The sequence below is a fragment of the Etheostoma spectabile genome, chromosome 10, assembly GCF_008692095.1.
Source record: "Etheostoma spectabile isolate EspeVRDwgs_2016 chromosome 10, UIUC_Espe_1.0, whole genome shotgun sequence".
In the NCBI taxonomy this organism is placed as follows: domain Eukaryota; kingdom Metazoa; phylum Chordata; class Actinopteri; order Perciformes; family Percidae; genus Etheostoma; species Etheostoma spectabile.
The window spans coordinates 29,017,102-29,039,067 of record NC_045742.1 but is presented as its reverse complement, the minus strand read 5'-3'; the positions used below and the strand labels follow the sequence as shown (position 1 = coordinate 29,039,067).

The following is a 21,966-nucleotide window of genomic DNA, read 5'->3' as shown; positions in this document are numbered from 1 at the left end:
TGGAATCTGTCCGACTTTACCGCAGCTTTTTGTATCACCGCCCCCCTCTGCTGCCCGGCTGCTCCTCGGTCCAACTGTACAGAGCGCAGCGCAGTTTCATCTGAACGAGCCTAAAGCGGTGCCAAGCGAGCTAGATAATCAATTAATATTGGGTGTGTGCCTTGTAAGAGTTAATTAAAATTTTGTGGTCATAGCTGCCTTTCCTGGTGAATCCCATTAGCTGAGAGGAGGCGCGGCAAAGTTAACTGGAGGTTTTTAATTAACCAAAATATATCCGACCAAAAGCGTCTAGAAACACTGATGGCACTCACCCGAAAACAAAGTACCGGCTAAGGAAGAACACAATGAACAGGACCAAGAGCAAAACAGGAAGCCTCATACACAGAAAACTACACCAATGTACTGAAACAGAACAAGGAAGCCCAAGACAAATACAGAGGGTACGGTAACAGAGGCCAGTGACATGAGGGGCAGTGTAAACAGTGACCACCATGATGTATCATAGTAGCGGACACACAGAAGTAAAGCTAATCAACGACAGACGACCTAACTTCAAAAACAAACAATGAACAGACTAAACGACAAAACCAACAACAACACCACAACATAATCACCATCTGACAGTAAACCAAGGCTACGAATAAACACAGGAAAACGACTACCCAATGAGACCCCACAACCCAACCATAACAGTTTTTGCCATTTTCATCACTACTAAAAACTGTAGAATTGTTGCCACCATTCTACTCTTATTTTCACTTATGGCGGTTTTCCACTGCGTGGGATCTACTTGACTCGCCTCACTCTACTCCCTTTTTTGGTTTTTCCATTTAGACAACAGCTCCCTGTGACCTTGCCTATACCAGGTACTTTATTTAGTACTACCTTCGTCGAGGTCCAGCGAGCCGAGGCGATACCAAAAGGTGACGTGGAAACCCGCAGACTCTGGTTGGTCGATAGAGATGTCACTTATGACTGCGTTGCGTTTGTTTCCAGAACAACGGACCTTACAAACAAATCTAAGCCGGACAACCGAACAGATTATCTACTCTCTCACGTATTCTCTAACTTCAACTGTTCGGTGCTACAGCGGCTTCATGTCGTTTCCAATATTCACCCGTTCTTTAAAAAAACAAACCATATATTATAAGAAAAGTTTTTAAATTTCGCTTTTCAAGTAGGCAATCAAACCTTCCCTATTTCCCGTCTTCTTCCTCTCCCCCTGTGACCGTGTCCCACCGGCTCCTGCGTGGCCCAGATACATCCCAGTCCGTTCGTGCATAAGCGCTCTCCGTGAACTCTCAATACAGATTATACAAAGCCCATTAGGTCGAACCAAGATCTCCCGGTCGACATCGCCCCCGACACGTATCTGCGGCGGTGACTTACACAGCGTGAATGCTCTGAACCCAAAATGTACACACACCATGTGTGTGTCATCATGGGTTGCTAAAGTTCATGTACTTTATATAGCGTAAAATGTAAATTCCTACTGACTCGATGCTGACACATGCAAATGTTACTACTTACCCATGGAACCACTTAACTTAACCCTTGTTTGTGTCGGGCGACAACCGTCATGTCGACGTCTGGAACGTCCTTAGAAACCCAAACCTCCCGTTTTTTTCAGCGGTGATTTTTGTTTCTTCCTTCAGCTTCTTTTGAAACAAAACTAGTTCTTTCTGGCCGCGGCGAGTATGATAACTGTGCTGTTGTGAGCCGCTCGAAAATTACGTCCCACGCGTTGCTATGGTGACCCTCCACGCTTGAGGCTTTACCAATCTGCATTGAAAAACGGCCGAAGATGGGCCGACCGACGGCGAGCCGTTTACCAGCAGTGGAAAAACCGCCATTATACTCATGTTTATGATGCCACACATTACAGCTATGAAAAAATTTGGAATTTCGGTTATGGATGTTGAGATACTGGTATCTGAACATCCTTCTGACATCCAAGTGTGATGTGTGAATACTACGATGTGGCTTTGTGTTGTCCACAGTGTGGACATCTTGCACTTGTCGCTGGTCAGACTCGCTGAATTTATCAACGTTTCTGTATGTCATTTCAGGAAAAAGATTCATCAGTCGAGCAGCGTCTGAAAATTGTTGTTATGAAACAGGATAATTTTTTATTCGACTATTCAGCGTGCTGAATACGTATTTTCATAGAATTCCATAGATTCTCCCTCAGCTTTAAAACTCTGATGGCACTAACATAAAGGTTGAATGTGTTAATAGTGTTAATGGGGACAACCTATTAATGTACATTATTCATTTTTATTGTGTAAATGGTATGAATTATGTCTTTTAACTAGCAACACTACAAATTATTTGGTTTTGAATGATACAATGACCCTATACAGATAGATTCTTTTTTATAAATATGGGTTCTCAAACTGGGGTGTCCATTTCCTGTGGGTCCCAATTGGGAGATTGCGGCTTCACTCAAAGTAACTCCGGTGGTGATGAATCCATGTAGTACACACTTCAATCAGCCATCCACAGCATAGCCTATAACTATGTTTTGCGTTTTTTACATTTGTATACCTACTGTACAGTACACTATAAGTTCTGTGTGTCTCCTGTTAACCACTTTGCTGTAGTCGTAACTGGCATGAGTCCTGCTCTTCAAAAATCGTATACGTTTCCAAGATGTCTCAATATCACAGCTGAAGATTATAGATGCTCTTGCTATGATTTGTTGTAGATGGACATTTTGGAGAATACACAAACAGTTGAAGAGCAGCCAGGGTTGCCAGCCAGAAAATAAACGTTGGATTGCTCATGTAATTAGGGGACTTTTAGTAGTTGTCCTCTTGCGGTTTTATTTGTTCTTTGCTCTTCTTTAGTCACGCTGCAATTGAACAGATATAGAAGTGACTGCAATGAAGGGAGCCCAAAGTCCAAAGGACATCCAGTCCAGACAGAAGAATGCAGCCAGTTGCTTTTCAGAGACTGAGGAGAGCACGACGGTTTCACATGAATATGTTCTAACCTTTCTGCATATCTTTCTCTGGGACAAATCCTGATCCATTAGTACTTAGCTCTCATGTTGAAGATCAGAACTCTGTCTTTGCCGATCCATACAATCTAGATGATCTGGTATGCCTGCTGATGCTGTAAATTGCCCCCTGCTCAGTATCTTGAACATGTTAAACTACCTGATTTACACTCCAGGCCCTTGGTACAGGAATTGTTGTGAACCTATAAGTCTAGAGGCTTATCACTAATTTTGTTTGTGATCATCTCCAAATCATGCAGCATGATCTATCGAAACAATCCCTTAGCTTATGCCAGCAGACGCCTGCCGCCACTTGCAGCTCTAGACGTTTGCCAGTGAAAGCATTATCAAAGCGAACAGAACTAGTGTCATGTCCGATTCCCTGTCATAGAAGAACGCTGAAAAGCAAAACATGCTAGCTGTGACATGTCACATCCAAAGAACCGTAATGAACGGCAGCAGGGCCTGAATTATCACCTGACCACTGCACGCGCCAGATTCGCGTGTAAATTTATCAAATTGTGGTAACACTGTAATCTACCTGCCACATTGTGTAGCCGAGAAAACAACAAACTACTGCCCACAGAAAGTCAGATGGCGGTGGGTTGTGGATGCCGCTGGTGGAGGCTCAGTTTGCCCATGTACAAACCTGCAATTAGGGATGGCGAGTCAGCATTATCTGTAGCTGTATCTTTTAACTATATGCAATTACTGTATCCGTATCCGTACTCGGACTGGGCAGGGCCCAGTTTAAGAAGATCACAAATGAGAGAGAGATAAAGAGACAAGAGGGTGCAGCTACAGTTACAAAAAAAAAAATCTCTAATGTGCAGAGACGCAACGGAGTTGCATTGTTCAACAACAAGCGCGTGGTCTGAAACCCACGTTCACCAGAAATCTACTGTTACTATTTAATACTAACAACCCCACGTTCACAGAAATCATACCTGGTTACTATGTAAGTTACTACAACCAAATTTAAAAAACACTTTCGCGGAACAGACCCTGCGGACTCTGATTGACCTGTCGAGGGGTAGAGCGAGAGAGAGAGAGAGCCGAGGGAATCGCAGTTCTTTCTCTCGTCTTCCGTTGTATTTGGTTGAGCAGAGCGTGTTTGTAGCGGGGGGGCGCTGTGACTATCACAGAAACGCAGCGCGGGCCAGTTGATGGATGTTGTATTCCATCCGATCACGGATATTGACTGCAATTACTGCTATCATACTTGTACCGGCAAAAAGCGCTTTATCCTTACCGTATACTCGCGTTTCAGCCGAGACTCAGATCATCCCTACCGCAATCTACCAAACTGATAACGGAAGGTATAGTGGAAGATGAACTGGTAAACTTATCGTGGTTATAATGAAACACTTAGGTCCATGATGAATTGTTTTGATGGCAGCAAACAACTTTCATCTAGTGAGCTGAAAATCTACAGTCGTCTTGTTTGATGTATGCCCAATACCACGCTACGCTGTCATCGTGGCACGAAAGGCCCACAGAAGGCTGTGATAATATAGCCTGTCTGAGGTTCCTGAATGAGTGCGGCGAAAGTATTTCCGCAGTTTGTTTCACATTATTTGGACGAACTGCCCACCTGTCGGTTGCGCAATATGGACGCTTTTGCTTTCTTAGCCACGTGGGAGTCATCTGAGGCAAAGAGTCCTCTGGCTCGAGGACCGTCATTGGAATACAGTGCAGAAAGTGAGAACTTGGGCAAATTGTTGCGACCATTGATCGCAGAGGGACAGCGGTGGAAACGCCCGCACATCGGACTGCGACCCTAGTACGTGCCTGGCACCCACGCAGAATGTGCGCCGGGGCTGGCTCCAGGCCATGATCACAGGAGTCACAACGTGTCCCCTTATGATTATCGTCTCGTTCTGGACCCCGAGGTCGTCCGCGACCTCACGCAGGGTGGGTGTGGAGGTGCTCCGCTGCAACAACAGGAGCTCCTGCTCATTCCGCAACACTCGCCACGATCACAACTACGAACCACAGTGTGAGCGTTGTTGTTGAAGAATGCCGCAAAAGTCGTGGGTCATTATAATACGTGTCCGACGTAAACCCCACACAACGAGCTCACTCGAACGTGAGCAGAGGATGACCTGTCTATGTGATAACCAATTTGGTTTTAAATGGGAAGCATGTCCCTGATTTCTGTATGTTTTTAACATATAAAGAAATTTTAGATTTAATATACTAGCAGAATTCCACAATGTTCTTGGCTTCACTTATGCTTCAAAATTCTGATCGTGGTTTAATCAGAAAATTATTTTTAAATGGTCTAAGAAGTGGTGTCCCTGGTTTTAGAATTAGAATCTTGGTGTATTGGTACTCGCATCAGACGATTGGGTGAGATGTGGGGATGCAATCATCTTTTCCCCTTCCAATGCCCAGTGGTGTTCACAAGGAGGAATTCTGTAATCCTTTTATTTTTATTTATATATCTGATGATTTTCTTTGATTTTAATGCATGTGTACGCTGGTAGGGTTGGTGACTTAGCTATTTAATCACCCAAAATAGCCAGATGATTTGTTATCTTTAGCCCCTATTGGGCTGGTCTCAACAGCTTCTGATAGTAGCCATAGTATGGTTTGCTATATTTGAATATAAATATAATGCTACAAAGAGTAAGACTCATTACAGAGCCCAGAAACAGGCACCTTTCCTGACTTCTATCTGTCTGGCATGCACTTATGGTGTTCAGTGAGATTAACATATTTGGCCATGTTTTGCAAACTGACCTTTCGTGATGAAATAGGATATCTATAGGCGCGTTGGAAGCTTATGACTCAAGGCTACAGGCCTGTGTCGTAAGTTCAGCACTAATGCTCTGTACTCCTGTTAAAATCTCACCTCTTTAGAGCGTTGTACCTTTGTGTACGGCCTACCTATGGTGTTGTTATAAGTAGGCGCTTAGAAAAGTCTAGTGGCTGTATAATGCAGCAGACGTTGCTGCTAACAGCCCAATGAAACTCCGTGCAAGCAACTATGTTTGTCGACATTGTGGTACCTACTTGGTCTGCTGTTTTTACTACCTGATTTTAGATTTATGTGTGTTATCTGAGTCAAAAAATGACATTGTCACTGTTTTTAGCCCTAACCCTGATGCAGTTCTGTCAGATTCTCCTCCAGACGGTGGAACCGTTGGCGAAAATAGCTGTATCTTAGACCTGGACATTGTGGTAAGGCTTCTGTTTTTTGGATTTTGTTTTGTATATTTCCCCTTGGCATGGACCCCCGGGTCTGAAATAAGTATTATATAATTAATTTTGTTGTTAATGCAACTGTTTTTTTACCTTTCAAATGAGTCCGCCGCAATTTGTTGTTGGGATTTGAGCTGAAATGTGGGCGGCACATTACCTGGGTAAAGTGGTCAACTGAACAGCCAACCGACGAAAAGATGACGAGTCAAAGAAAGTAAAAGACGTTACAGTTTAAAGTGAAATGGCGACCAACGTGACACACTGACTCCTTGGTCTGAATCAGCACCTAACACACACAAGGTTCGTGAGTTGCTGATTTATGACAGCAGTACAGAGCACAATGTACGGCAAGGACTGTCGTGTTACTGCTCAGAAACAAGCAAAGGCAAAGTCCTTTTCTAATCGAACTAAAAACTTAAAATTGAATTAAGACCATCAAGTCATCAAAAATCCACCTTCATTCACACATAAGTTGCAACTATCAAAGACTGTGGCTTCCGGAGACGACGCTGCGGTCACAGGCACTGACTCCGTTGAAAGCACGCAGTTGGAAATATGTGATGCTGTTACGGAACAACTCTCATGCAATTCCTGGTTTTTCAACCTCTATGAGGCAAAACCAACAGGCATGGGAAGGTCCACATCTACACCTACCCGGTCCCCAACCCTGTCTTCTCAAACAAAGTTAACTTCAGGCCCTGAACGCAGACAGAGGGGAAAAAGGAATGGAAGTCCCAGGTTATCGATCCCAGGCAACAACCAGCCTTGTGCAGAGCTGAGAGAATCCGCCCATGCAGCTCATTTTAGTCAGTGGACAGCATGACCACACAACACAATCAGAGGATGCTGTAGACTACCACAACTCCAATACGGATAGCAAGACTAACTAATGTTGACAATTCTCTCCCAGACCTATACACGCTGTTGCCATTTCCACCAGCACAAATTGAAATCTGCTCAAGCAACTGTTTGCTCATCCCAGCACCACCTTTCGAGTGGTTTAAAGAAGAGGGAAGGGTGACTGGCAAGCAACATCCACAGGGTCTTTATCAATGCAGCAACATCATGCAGTACGTATACCAAGAACCTCTCCCACATCCCCCCTTAAATGGGGTAACTTAGCACAAAGGACACAGCAATAGAATGAGTTAACAAACCTTGTTTAAACGCACGTGCTTAATACACATGGATCTGAAAAGGGCCCACCAGTATTGTGATGCAGGTTACAAAAACACACAGTAGTGACCAATTGTTACCTAGTGCAACTTTGTTATTTGGACAGAGTCTGCTTTGTCATTGTCATTTGTCAGGGAGGAAAAAGATATCCTAATTTGTTACACCAACTAAAGTGTTGTGTTGAAACACACCTTTCCCGGAAAAATCCTTTAGAAGAAATGAAAACAAGTCAGATGATGTCGTCATTTGCATTTGCAAGCAGACCCAACGTTGAAGGACCGTAATTCCGCCACATGAAACTGCAGTGTGAAAATGTACCACTGCATGTGTGTAGTCAAAAACACAGACAAAACTTGCGATTCGATACTGCAGATGAACTATATACAGCACTAACACGTTTTCAAGATAATCCAGTCATAGTATGTTTGATTTACATTCTGTGCCTCTTGCTCATCTAGTGAGATCTTTTTTATTGAGTGTTCTTTCATTAAATGTTTGAAATAGACAGCTCACTTTTGCGAAAAAAAAAACACCACTCTTACCTAGTAATGTGTTAAAACTTCTTTGTGTACGCATTAATGGGGGAATGACACTGACAAAGTAAGTATAAAATCTATATACAAGGATAATAGACATTTATTAAGATGGACATATTTCTCTTACAGAAAAAATACGATAGCAATAATATGAAATGAATATAATAATATACCAACAAGTTCAATTCACTTCAATTTTATTTATAGTATCAATTCATACAAATTAACAATCTAGAATTCCCCCCCAGAACAACATTTTACTGTGTCATCAAGTACAAAGAAGTTGTCTTCTTAGGAGATAACCCTTCTTTCTGAGAATTAAGCGGTGCAATACAGTTCACACAATCCAAAATAAATCCGTCCAAAGTCTAAGAGTAAGTTGACGTGTTCCGGGAAAAAACCTAATAGGCCCAGACAGGCTAAAGAAGAAATACACGACATGTTTTTTGAACTTTGGTTCGATAAGTAGCAACATTTTTTGAAGTCCATCAGCACTCACAAAAAAAAAACAGTGTGTAACTCCCATATTAAGCCACTATTTTGGTGTTCCTCGCATGTTAGAGAGCGCTGTTAGTTTTAAAATACTAGAAGTGGTGATTTGAGTCATATATGGTTTTGAATATTATAGAGAAGGAGATGGGGAGGGATAGAGAGGGAGATGCTAGATGAGAGGAGGAGAGGAGAGATAGGGAGAAGAGAGAGGAGAGGAGGGGATAGAGGAGAGATTGAGGAGAGATGTAGAGGAGGGGGATGAGGAGGAGTAGAGGAGGAGAGGCCTGCTGGTGAGGATCGGAGCAGAGGATAGGGAGAGATAGAGAGGCGAGGTCGAGAGGGATAAGCGGATGGGGGGGGGGGAGAGCGAGAGAGAGGAGAGGGGACGGAGAAGGGAGAGAGGAGAGGGTGGGAGCGGAGGGGTGAGAAAGATGAGAGACGAGGAGATATAGCGAGGGGAGGGGGAGGTGGGAGAGGCGGAGATCTGCTAGAGGGAGATAATGAAGCGGAGTCGAGAGGAGGAGATGGGGCTAGAGAGGGGAGAGACATGAGGCGAGTAGGAGCGGGGCGGAGAGAGGGGGGGTGTGAGGAAGGTGACTGAGGAGGGGGAGACGAGGAGATAGGCGAGTGGAGAGGAGCAGAGAGGGGTAGGAGGAGGAGAGAGGAAAGTGGGGGAGAACACGTGGGAGGAGGTAGGGATAGGGGATTCGATAGAGGGAGGGGAGAGAGAGGGTGGAAGGGAGGAGGGAGGAGCTAGCGGAGGGCGGTGGCGGGGAGAGAGGAGCGGGGATGGAGTAGGGGAGAGGAGATAGGAGGGGGCGGGGGGGGAATGAGTGAGAGAGTAGATAGGCGAGGAGGGGGCGTCTAGAGCGTGGTAGGGAGATGATGGCGAGGTAGAAGCTTAGGGGGAGGGAGAGAGGAGGAGGAGGCTGATATGCTTAGAAACGTCAGTTTGTGTGGGTGTCACACCTCATATATTGTGATGAATATTTTTCATTTGAGTATTACTGTCTGACACCATAAATCTTACGTTTCTTCTCTACTAGATATGGTTACAACCGAGAAAAGAAAATGATAGCACGACATTCAGGCCTGAGTTTTCTGTGCAGAAGGTTCTGTGTGCATCTCACTTTGTGTTCTTAGTTTCTATGTGCATGTGTGTTCCGGCATAGACTGCAGACTCTGCATTGTTTGCAGGAGTGTCCTTTTAAAGGTATTTCCCTGTAATAACTTGTGCCTCAGATGTTTACCCCCTCCACTGCAAGGCACTTGCTTTTATCTGACACATCCATAATCAAATTGGTCTCTGCCCCTTCTTCCAACTGTCGGTACCCCAAGGCGCCCTTTATGCAGGCGACCGGGCACAGACATGTTTTGTGTTTTAATTTGACATGGAAGGTCAGAAATTTCTGGGTTTCCTCATTTGTAAACTAACAGGCTACGGAACTGGGACACGGTCGAAAGATGTACCATTACTTGCTCCTATGAAATAGTCACCTGACAAATACTGAAACGAAGGCCATTTACTCTATCATTTATTTATTTAAGGTTAATTTGCAAACAGACTTGTTTGATTTTTTTGTGTACTGCCTTGTTTTTATTTTAATTTCAGTTAACAACACTGTTGTTTATTTTTTGTTAGTTTTTTCCTTTTCGTTCCTCAGGTCCCCTGGTTTTGCAAGAGAGCAAATTCAGGGTGGTTCCGGATCCGGACACCTGCCTCGATAAACAAAGACACTAGACCATTTAAGCTTTGGCTCTTAATTGACTTTTTTTACCAATGTTTACCACTTCAATTTGGAACTGGAGAGTTAGGCCTAACAAAGGACGCTTTACAATAAAAAAATGATGTTTTTGGTTAGCCCCTGGGTCTGGTCCTTAATTATGAAAATGTCCCCTCTGGTGTTAGCTACATTATTTTCCTTTTAATGGAGTAGAGCATTTTTTTCTTTCCGTTTCATCAATCCTTTAAAACTGTCACAGAACACAGTAGCTTCAATAGAACAGCATACTTAGCACAAAAGGGGGAGCAGTTTTAGGAAAATCTTGCAGTCTTTTTTTCATCTAACAAACAGTCTCATTTATTTGCTTGCAACCACTTAAAAAAAGACTGCAAGCTTTCGTGGTTTTACAGCATCTCCTTTTGCCCTTAACCTTTCACATTTCACCTGACCTTGTCCTGGGTATAAATAGAGCCAAGTAATACGTGCAGCCTAGTTCTCAGCTATCAGCTATGATAGTGTTGGATCCTAAAATAGTTTAATGCTTATTGAAGTGGGGATTATACAATAACCACGCTCAAACATTTATATGGTGTCATTGCTTTTTGTTAAATATAAATAAATACACTCTAGAAAATTCTACCGCAATAAAGTTCTAAATTTCCATTGCATGTTCGTGGACCCTCTTTCCTGAAAAGACTCTAGAGGGCAAGATTCCATTTACATATGGGCTAAACTCTAGCCTAGCATAGCACTGGCAAAACTAGAGCTACGTTAGCTAGCAGGCTATCCATAACGTTTGCTAAGTTACTCAAAGAGCAACCAAACCAACCATTTCATACATTACCTTTGGAAAAATGTTTCCCCCCAACACGATGAGGGGGTTGGTTCCCGTCTGGCCCTCGTTAAAAGAAGTGGTACTCTACCAGGCATCTTGCTACTTCTCTGTAGCACGTACTTTTTACGATGTACACTCTCTTGAACCCTCCTCAAACCCACTGATTTAACTGGATAAATTTAATTTTTTTTCTGAAGGAATTGATAAAAACCCTACCACTTTTTCTTACATCGGGCAGCACAACCCCAAAACGCACACTTTTTTGTCATCCTTGCATCAACAACTGTTTTTTAACCATGTTTTCAGTAGCTTCTGGTAGTAGCAGGAGTATCTTGGTCCTTATTTTTCCAACTTTCTGAATGATGTATTGCTTGCTTACGACTCTCAGTACCACCGTGATTCCAGGCAAGGGGCATGGACTATGCTGTGTGCAAATTTGACCAGACTGTAGAATTCCTGGTTTCTCAGTCAGAAGCGAAATGTCAACGATGAAAGAATATTTGCTCATGAATACTGCAAAGACAAAAATCTAGGACATTTACTATATCATTTTTTTTAGTTAGTTTTGCAGACAGAACAATACGTTTAAGTTAGTTGTGTATTTTTTATAATGCCTGTGTTTTCTTTTTATTTCAGTTAACAAGAATGTTTTTCAGACGGCTGAGATTTTATAATAAAATATCTGACTGTCTGCGAGTCCTTTCCTGTAGTGTGAAATGCTTGACTGGCCGGGGACTTGCAGCGGGGATTGAATCTAAAGCCATGGGAGCGCCAGATAAATGGCGAGGGAAATGGCAGTACAAACGATGTCCTCCTTGTGCACAACACCAGCAGGCATCTACCTGTGTTCGTTACATTATTTATGTACTTCCCAACTCTCTCTGGCCCGACAGCAATCAGCTGGTCCACGTTTCCCCAACCAGATTCTCCTCCATATTCTTTTCTTTTTCTTTCTTGATTTTCACGTACAAATCAACACAAACAATTTGATTGGCTATCTTTTTTTTGCAGACATCCATTTTGGGGAATAACTCCTGTTTCACAGAGCTTTCTTTTGAACTTTTTTTCTTCCTATCTCTTCGCATTTCATGTGTTTTTTTGACTAAATGTAGTTTAGAGACCAGACAGACCTTGTAATGTATGTCTCATCATTACCAGGACCTGTCCTCCACTAAATTCAAGAGGACAGTCTTGTAAAGCTGAGTCAGCACAGCAATCTGATGACTTGTGGAAGACAATATAGTGTGTATACTAGCATCCTGCATCAACTGGACCGGAAATGAAAGCAGATAGAGGTCCTGTACCTCAGGAAGTGTTAGGGATCCAGTATTTCTATAACCTCAAAGTGATGGTAAGAACTTTTTGACATGATCTTGTTTATTTGACTTGGTTTACTAAAAACTTTTACCTTTCACTTTTGACTGGTGAAAAGCGCTGGGTAACTGGAGTACAATCCCTTAACACCAAAGACAAGACGTAAACGGGGTTCGCATGAACAAGTCAGGGCTCGTGTGATTCACAACAAAAGCAAAAGGGCAGGTGAAGCCAAAGCTTGTTAAGCGCTGTGCCTGAGTAAGTGCCTCTAGCCGGACAAACCCTGTGTGCACATAAATCCACAGCAAAGGAATTCTAAACCCTGCTTTTTGTCTGTCTCTGAGGCAGGCACAGCTGGGGGCGCTGTCTAAAATCCAAGCGCATGCATCTACATGGTCCTAAGAAAACACTTTCTGTTTTGTAAAGTGAAAATAACATGAACCTCCCTTTTAGAGTGAATGAGTTGACCCAGCAAGGAGAGGTCAATGCACAAACCTGTCTGTACAAACGTATAAATCATTCATGTCAAAGAACAGTTGACCAAGGCCAAAGGGAAAAGAAAAACACACCAATACTGAACAGACATATAAAGCTTCTCTCTTAATCTATTGATACATTTCTAATTGTCCAAATCACTGTTTCCTTCCCTGGCAACCATTAACATAAGACATGGATTCCTTAAGACCGTACCATGACCTCCTGACCTCACATGTCAAACTAATATTGCAGACACAGTATTTTCCCTCAGTCCCATGAAATGTGCCTTTGAAATGTTTTTATATAGCCTAGTGTTCCCCTACTACTGTATTCAGTCCTCTTTTACATAGACCTTAATGTTCCCTAATACTGGGCCGTGACCACTGCACGTTTGCTCGTTTGAAAGCCATGATGTCCCGCCTCTCATGGTGGGCAAATCCTCTGAGAGGGAAACCATGGAAAGGGGAGGTACCTTGCCACTTATGACCTCCATAGGGGCAAGATGCCCGATTGCCCCACTCCGCTTTGCATTTTCCCCCCTCTTCTCAAAGGCAAGAATACCCCAGGGCTCGCTTACACCGATTGCCATTTCTAGCACTTGGGGGACCATAGGCTGACTGGGGGAACACATATGGTGAATATTAAAACAACCTAATTAAGTGCATTTTCGAGCCATGGACCTTTTTTATTTATTTATTTTTTTGTTTAAAGATTATTTTTTGGGCAGTTTTTTAGGCCTTTAATTGATATGACAGTGTAAAGAACATGAAAGGGGAGGAGAGGTGGGTGACATGCAGCAAGGGCCCCAGCCGGACCCACCAGGGCGTCTGGTCGAAGAGTAAACCTCATACATGTGCACCCCCCTCCACCAACGCGAGCTATCCGTGTGCCCATCCATGTGACCTTTAAAGAATGAAGGACATAGAAAGCACAATGGTCTAGTCTTCAAAGATCATTGGGAATGAATGGGGTGTCACAGTTACCCTTAGCTTAGGCTGTATTTGGTTTAGTATATTTTTGGTTTGATGAGCAGAATTATAGAACTACAAACTCAATTTTTTATGGCCCTTGGTAGAAGTTTTGTATCATGGACAAGGCCAAACGGCATGAAACTTCACGGGGTGATACACAAATTATTTTTCACTTGTCTTAACATTGCATATAGGCCAGGCCTTTGCAGAGTCTGCACTCTCCAAGGCCCTTTCTAGTTAACTGATATCCAGTCTATATCAATGGGAGAATAAGGGGGGGTAGGGAGGAGTACGCCTCCTTATTCCCAAATATCTTTGCAAAGTGTAGCTCCAAATCTCCACTCCCGCAAAGTGATTTGTGTTTATGTTCCAGGTGTGGAGTGGTTGCACGTAGCACAGTTTAATGTGAGAAATTTTTCTTTTGTCGGCGGACAGAAATAAGGCTAAAGAAGGCTATACCTACTTTTTGCCTGGATAAATGATTGATAATAATTAAACATAGCACATACAATTTGCAAAGTTATTTGTTTATAAGTCTGATTAATCATTTGTTTAATTACATCAAAAGAAGATAACGTGTGTAGAGCAAAACTTTTTTTAGAATATACCACAAGGATACAATTCTTATAATTATTTGACCTATAGTGCCAAAGTCAATACTGATCTCTGTAATTTGCTAGTTGAACAGCACCAATATGCATTGCAAAATGAGACAAATCAAAGCCCAACAATTGGACAATACACAATGGAGATGACCTTTAACATGACCTTTTAATAATGCTGCCCTCGCTCAGTTTCTATAGCTTCTTTGAGTACGGACCTCAGCAGCAGCAGCTTAAAGCAAACTCGACACATGAGAATTATAGATGAGCTGGCGTGACTGCTGTGTGGCCACGGCTTAGCAATGTGCGTACGTGTTTTGACGATTTTCAAGATGGATCTTTTCTCTCTCCGAGGGTACTGGCGTTCGTCCTCTCCTTTGCCAGGTCACCTCAGAGGATGTGATCATTGTCTAACGTGTCAGTGACTTCCCTCTCTGGTGGACGGCGAGAAAAATTCCCGGGACTGTTCAACATCAAAACCTCAATAAATGCTACTGATGCGGCTTCTCTTCTCAGCCAAAGCCACTGACCTCATTGGTACTGTTATCTGTCCTCTCCCCTCTCTTCCTTCAAATGTGACCTCCCAGGTCGATACGATTACTTACTTGTAGCTACATTTGACTGTATTGATAGATGAAGTTAAATAGTTATTTCTATCTTAACGTTGCATTAAGGGCAGAGTTTAATGGAATACCGCCAGCCAGATTCCATCATCCTAGCCGAGACCCACACATTGTCTGTTCCAGACTGACTGTTGTTAACATTTTCCCGTGCGTCTTAAGTTCTGAATTAATCGCAAAATGATGAACATCAATGAAGAACAGTTTAACAGCCCTTTAACACCACACATGCAGAACCCAACATTTAGTCAGTGACAGTTGGTTTATACATTTTCATAAACGATACTTTAGGTGTAATTTGTTTTTTATGATTTATGTTGATTAATTTCCATACCATAGTTTTCAGAATGTGAATGTAGGCCTGCTATTACATAATTTACATTTTACTAGGCCATGATATAGTTGTATTGAAACAGATGGGCTAGTAGTTTATGGAATCCGCACTTTAACCAACTAGTGTTAAAGGCCCCTCCCAATGTTGTTAGGGTCATGCATTTTAGATATTCATATTTGCTGAGTCGGTCCTGACAATGTTACAAACAATTCTCGCCAAATATAGTTGGCAGATAATTCATTTAGTGCTTAAAGGTGCTCTAAGAGATGTTGGTGTCATTACTTGCTGTTGCTGTTAGAAGTATTTTCATACAAAACAAGAACTTTAGCTTGCCCCCTCCACCTGCTCCCCTTCTGTGCTTTCCGTTCACTACCCCCGCCGCCCCCCCAACCCACCAAAAGTGAGGTTTCTACCCTTTGATTATGTGTTTTTTTTAAATAGTATTTTCCTTTGCAAATAATAATAATATTGGTAGGGCGGTTGCCTCCCATTGAAGGTTGTGGTTTGATCCCTGGCCCTGCAAGACCCATGTCAAAATGTCCTTTGGGCAAGACATGGCCCTAAGTTATCAGCAGTGCCATCGGAGTGGAAATGTGTTTTTACACTTTTGTTTTATTTAGACAGTGTTATTAAGAACAGGTCCACATTTAACATTGATACACGAAGTCTAATCAATGATTGATGACTCACCCAAGTGTATTACTTTTGTTTTGTTAACCTTGTCTTTTACATTAGCACATTTGCTCCTAGAAAACCAATGTGGTTAAGGTTAGCCCCACCGTCCCAACTGAACAGTGCAAATGGAATACTCATGTGTTTCATTATGCTGCCTAGAATTTTAAATAACCCATCAGAATTTCAAGAGCCCTAAGTGTGTTAAAGATCTGAAGTTAGTGTATTAGCACAGGTTGCCATGCTAACTCAGACTCCTGAAGACTCCAGTAAAAAGTAAGACGTTAGGGCTGTCAAACTAACTAGCACATAAAAATACATCTATTACATTAACAGTGCTAACTGACTGTTAGGTCAAAAGTAAAAGAAACTCCCGCACACTGTCTAAAGTTGCAAGTAAATTAATGGCAACATTTTGGTACTAGAACCGTCATTGGGCCAATGGTATATACAGGCGTAATTAGTAAACTAATTAGGACAGCCATGGGGAAAAGAATACAAACTGGCTCCAGCATCAAATATTCCATGGGCTCCAATATGATTTGATGATGTCTCCTCCTCTCGTTTGATGATTCAGATAACATCTCTGACATCCGATTGTCCGGATTTGACTTTGGAGAAGGGAGTTTTCATAATGAGTAATTTACTTTTCTTTCTAAATTTTACAATTTAATTTACTTGTATCTTTCATTATTCTTCTTAATTTTCTGCTTTTTGTGCTAGTTTATATGTCGTAACTCGAGCTTTGTTTTAGCATGTTTAGCACAACTGTCTAATGCCTGCGGTCCCGAAGACAATAAATTTTAGCCTCCAAGTTTCGACTTCAAGTCCGGACTCACACCGTGGCACTTTCCAGGCAAAGTCATGACACCCTTCTAGCTAGCGTTAGCGTTAACTAGCCCTAACTTCCATTGATGTTACTAGCGCTAGCTGATACAGCATTTTATAGTCCTGGCAACATATTTGGGCGTCATTTAATAAACATAACCTGTAGAAGTACACACTGGTGTGGTATGTTTTGATTACAATTTCTACTTACTTTACTGCCTATTGATTTCATTACTTTACAATGCCTATTTCTGTTTTCAAATTACTTTACATTGCCTATTGCTGTTTTTCTATTTCTCTCTGTCCATCACCCACCCGCCGTCCTGTACACATGACGGGGTCACATAGTTGTTTATGTGTGTGTGAGACGTCAAAACTGTAACTGGGCGTACAACGATCCTGTATGGCTCACGTGGGTCGCTCCAGGGCGTTTCATGGTAGGAAAGTTGTGAAACCATGAGTTACAGATAACCTTGAATGCATCATTTTTTCCCTTTTTTTTTTCTTTTGCGTGCTACATGCAGTGTAGTGTTTTGTTTTTTTTGCTTTCTTCTTTTTTGTAGAGTACGATCATACTGAGCAGGTGTTTCTACAAAATAGATAAGCGACAAGACTTTTGTCAGGGACTGTATGTTATTGTATACAGTATGAACAGTTATATATTAGGAAATGAGAATGATGAATAACTAAAACTAAAATAAATAGTAAGTGAGATGTGAGAATGGGAATGATGAATAATACTATAAAATAAAAAAATAAATTCAAAGCCCTAGAACACAAATCTGCCTCAGTGAGTGAACAACTCCTTTGACCGATTAAGTGAATTAATTTGGCTATCTACCCCTGTGATTCAAATCTGCCATAAAATGTAATGGGGTCTTTTCTGACCCAAATGGACAAATCAAGCCTTCTTAGCGGAGTTAAAAAAAAATAATAAAAAAAAAAGTTTTGTTAAGTGGCTGGTATTAACATTTAAGGGACGTCACATCTTCCAACAGCTAACCAATTCGTCGCAAAGTCAGTTTGGGAGTTTTAATTGAGGGTCAAGAGCGTGTGTGGTAATGTGAATGACAGAGACAATAGGCTCGTTCGAGATGAGCCAGGTCTGCGCAGAATCGATCACCGGCGATCGGCAGCACCTGGTTGCGGTGAGATATAAAATAGGCTGAGGCGGAAAGTGTTCGGTACACTTACTCAGCCGATTCCAGTCCTCAGGCGGCAGGAAGGATGAAAACACTGTGGATGCAATCGATTTAATAAAATAATACCGACCCACATACCAGCTACGGTAACAACAGTCTGCCATTGGTTTTGATTATGACAGGATAGCTGTCAAAAGTGCCACATGCGACTGTTGCTGATTTAATGAACAACAGGACTGGAGGAGGTATCCGGATGCTAGATCAGATTTAGTCTCTTGTACTTCTAAAACTTACTATCAGGTTCCACACCATGTTTCTGGACCGAAATAAGTCTTTAAATCACGCGCAAATACAGCTATTAACAATCGCTCCCGACTTCCACAACAATAAAAAGTTTTATAAAAAGTCACAGTTGTAAACCGCAATCGATGTGTTAAATCAGCTGAGAAGCCGGCCGTTTTCCCCAGCATGCTCTGGGTCCGACCTGTGGTACGCTGGCTCTTGGCAGTCGGTGAAGAGAAAGCACACTGCGTCTCGCGAGTCCCAGAACTGGCGGCCGCCTCGGGTCTATTGCTAAACTCTGGAGATTTTACTCAGTGCAACTACGTGCATATGTGCATGAGCAGAATCGGTATCAGAAAGACTAATCGGGACCGCCAAGTCGGCAACAAACAGGCTGCTAACGTGTAAGGCGGCCCGTCGCCCGGTAGTCGTTCTGCGCAGACCCTGGCTCATCTCGACGAAGCGACCTATTGTCTCTGTCATTCCACACGTTACCACAACACGCCTTGATCCCCTCATTAAACTAACTCCCAAAATGACTTTGCGAGCTGGACTTTTAGCTGTTGAGAAGATGGTGACGTCCCTAAATGTTAATAACAGCCACTTAACAAAACTTTTTTTTATTATTTTTTTTTAACTCCCTAGCACGAAGCAAGTGCTTGAGTATTTGTCCATTTGGGTCAGGAAAAGACCCCATAACATTTATGGCAATTTGAATCACAGGGGTAGATAGCCAAATTAATTCACTAATCGGTCACAGATTGTTCACTCACTGAGGAGATTGTGTTCTAGGGCTTGAATTTATTTTTTTATTTTATAGTATTATCGCACAATCATTCCATCCACTCACACATCTCACTTACACTCTTTATTTCAAGTTTTAGTTATTCATATCATCCTGCATTTCCTAAATATAACCTGTGTCATACTGTAGATGAAAACATAACTCGTCCTTTCATCTCGACAAGTCCGTTTGTTTGGCGGCATTATGATATTTGGTAGAAACCACCTGCTATTAGCACCCGGGAACTTGTAACTTAGTAATCAATCTGCGGTGACTAACATCAGGGCTCGCTGTGAATAAAAGGACTACAACCCTTCCCAAATGATGTTCAATGCCCACTGAATAATATTCAGTTTCCACTTAAAAAGATAATTAAACATGACGGTAAATCTTTTATTGGCCAAGTACCAATGGGCGTCCGTTGGTGCCTATACACACTAAAATGAACAATTTACTACAAATAACCAAAATACTCATGGTTTCAAGCAATTAATAGTGGTATGACTAGTGAAGATTCGCAAATTTAATAATCTTGTTAGTGACTTTTCCAATGAGCTTCGAATGGACCCAAATGCAATCCAGTGTATCGTGAATTTGGCAAGGAGTTCATACATGATTCGCAGTGAGTCTATCAGGAATAGCTAGAAAGCCAGTTTTGCCTGCCTTCCAGAGTTTAATCAATATTCTTTGTTTGGGTCCGTTTTTCCATGCTTCCTCTTTCATCCACCTTCTCTAAAACCCCCACATACAAGCTACATGAGGTCCATCGTCCTGATGACCTGGGCAGCCGCGCGCGGAATGGCGCCGGCTTCGTCCGAAGCACGGGACGGCCAGCCGGGCGGGAGCAGTGGAGGGCACATCTCCGAAGCGGGGCGGTGGGGCGGGAGCTGAGTGAGAGGCGGTCGGACGTGATTCTCTCCTTCCTTACCGAGGAGCGTGCTCTTCGCCGTGAGGACGTGGAAGTGGAGATGGAAGTATGCAAGGGAGCACCTCCCTGCTGGAAGAATTTGGGACCTTCTTTTAAATATAAATTTTAAATGGGCTGGGAAATATAAGAGGGTACTAAGCATTCTCCTTGGTATCATTTGTGACAGACTATTGATGTTTGTCCTGTTTGTTCATCCCATACCTTCCCCCTTCAGAATCTCTCGTCGACATGCCAACCCCCTACGAATGTAACCAGGGTGCTACAGGTATTTAACCAGTTAAATTTAAGACTTTAATACCATTCTCAATTCTAAATGAAATTTAGACCCAAATTTACGATGGAAATACAAAGTGGAACGAACAGTAATCTTTCCAGTAAACGACAAAATTAACAGTATGGTAAAACTGACAACATCGGTTGTGAGTTTTCGGAACATTGACTTAATGTGGTGGCTCGGAAAGCATACACAAACATGTACTTGCTGTCCTAAATTACATTACAATATTTTTCAGAACATTTGGGTCCCTTGACGCAAATGGTAATAACTCAAGTGAATATTAAAATAATAATTCTAATGCCAAGTTTCACCATCCAGCTTACCCTCCAGCTGCTCTTTTTAAAATGCACAGACTCTTATTGATTTGTGGTGCCTAAACAGAGAGAGGCGAGAGGAGAGACGAGAGAAAGAGACAAGAGAATGGGTTGCCGATTTTTCTGAGAGGCTGCAGACTTATCATGGAGAGAAGTAGACAGACAGTGTGTATGAAGGTTTTGCGAGTGTGGGAATAGTGTTTTGTGTTTGTGTACTGTGACTGTGTGTGTGTGATGTGTGTGTGTGTGTGTTTCGTGTTGTGAGTGTTGTGTGTGTGATGTGTGGTGTTTTGTGGATGGTGTGTGTGTGTGTGTGTGTGTTTTTCAGGAGTCTTCCAAGTGAACCCAAATTTTTGTTACAATGTTTTGATGGTTCTAGTCATGAGCTTTCTGTGAATATACTTGTGAAAACAATTCATAAGACCCCCAATAAACAAAACCGTGCTTTTGGCAACTTTGAAGAAAGCCTTCACACCCAAAAGCGTGTGTGCCTTTACCAATTTTATAACGTACAACGACGATATGGCAGTCCAGCTGTTGGCTTTCGTTGTCTGGTTCAGTGTCTCGACATATTACAACGCACCGCATTTCTGGACTTTTTTGTGATGAGCTATTTTTGATATATGGCGCCAATCCAATTTGCCACGTATCTGGTCTTTTCTTTTCGCAGAGGTAAATGACTGTACAATCCTTGAATTGGAAACATTGCTTGGAACCCGTCTTCAGTCTTCCATTCCCCGTCATTTTGCCTGTAGAATTGTGTCTTGGTCACGGTCCTCAGCCCCCCGTCACCTCATCTCGTACAGTGTTGGCTCTAAGAGCCACCTCTCGTACACTAGGTCCGTCTGGCGTTGTTGCTGAGAATTTCCCGCAGAACATCTAGCGTTGTATGCTTTGACACTGTGTGTGCTAGACGGTGGAGCAGATACACTCTAGAGTCTAGCGAGTGATGAACGTGGATTGCCGGCGTGCCTTTACGCTTATTTCTGTATTCTTCTGTGCTCTGTACTGTGCGATTCCACCGACTCTGACCCCCCATGGCCAGTTGAAATCTCCGACACATAACGCAGTTCGATGCATAAGCCATTTTTCAGGCAACCGACCTTAAACCAAGACTACTCGTTGTTTCCATCAAGCCAGTTGTCCCACTGACTTCCTGCAGTTCCCTCCCGTGTTCCTAGACGGCTATCCCCATTACTGTACATCTGCAGCTGCTAAATGACGAATTCCCACGCGAAATTACAAACTCACTGACTACAGCCACCTTCCCAACAAACCTCGCGCTCCCACCTTAGGATAGCCCAACCGTGTGTTGTGATTGGGGTGTTTGTTGGACGTGGTTAGGTTTATGATAGTGCTCTCGAAGGTGCTGTTGGTACATGAGGTATGGACATTTACAAATAGGCTTATTTACCCGGACCAGAGGCAGCAACTCAGCGCAAAGCCTACG

At 42.7% G+C, this 21,966-nt stretch overlaps 2 long non-coding RNA genes across 2 annotated transcripts in view; one reads left to right on the top strand and one right to left on the bottom strand.

Moving 5' to 3' along the window:
- Nucleotides 1-9,970: 9,970 nt before the first annotated feature.
- The window catches only part of LOC116696992 (uncharacterized), a 16,350-nt gene continuing 4,354 nt past the window's right edge, over nucleotides 9,971-21,966 (top strand). Inside the window, exons 1-2 of the long non-coding RNA XR_004333879.1 lie at nucleotides 9,971-9,980; nucleotides 12,258-12,266. This is a non-coding gene — a long non-coding RNA (uncharacterized LOC116696992). The remainder of the gene's footprint in view (nucleotides 9,981-12,257; nucleotides 12,267-21,966) is intronic.
- Nucleotides 13,039-21,966, bottom strand: part of LOC116696991 (uncharacterized) — a 16,350-nt gene continuing 7,422 nt past the window's right edge. The window contains exon 3 of the long non-coding RNA XR_004333877.1: nucleotides 13,039-13,131. This is a non-coding gene — a long non-coding RNA (uncharacterized LOC116696991). The remainder of the gene's footprint in view (nucleotides 13,132-21,966) is intronic.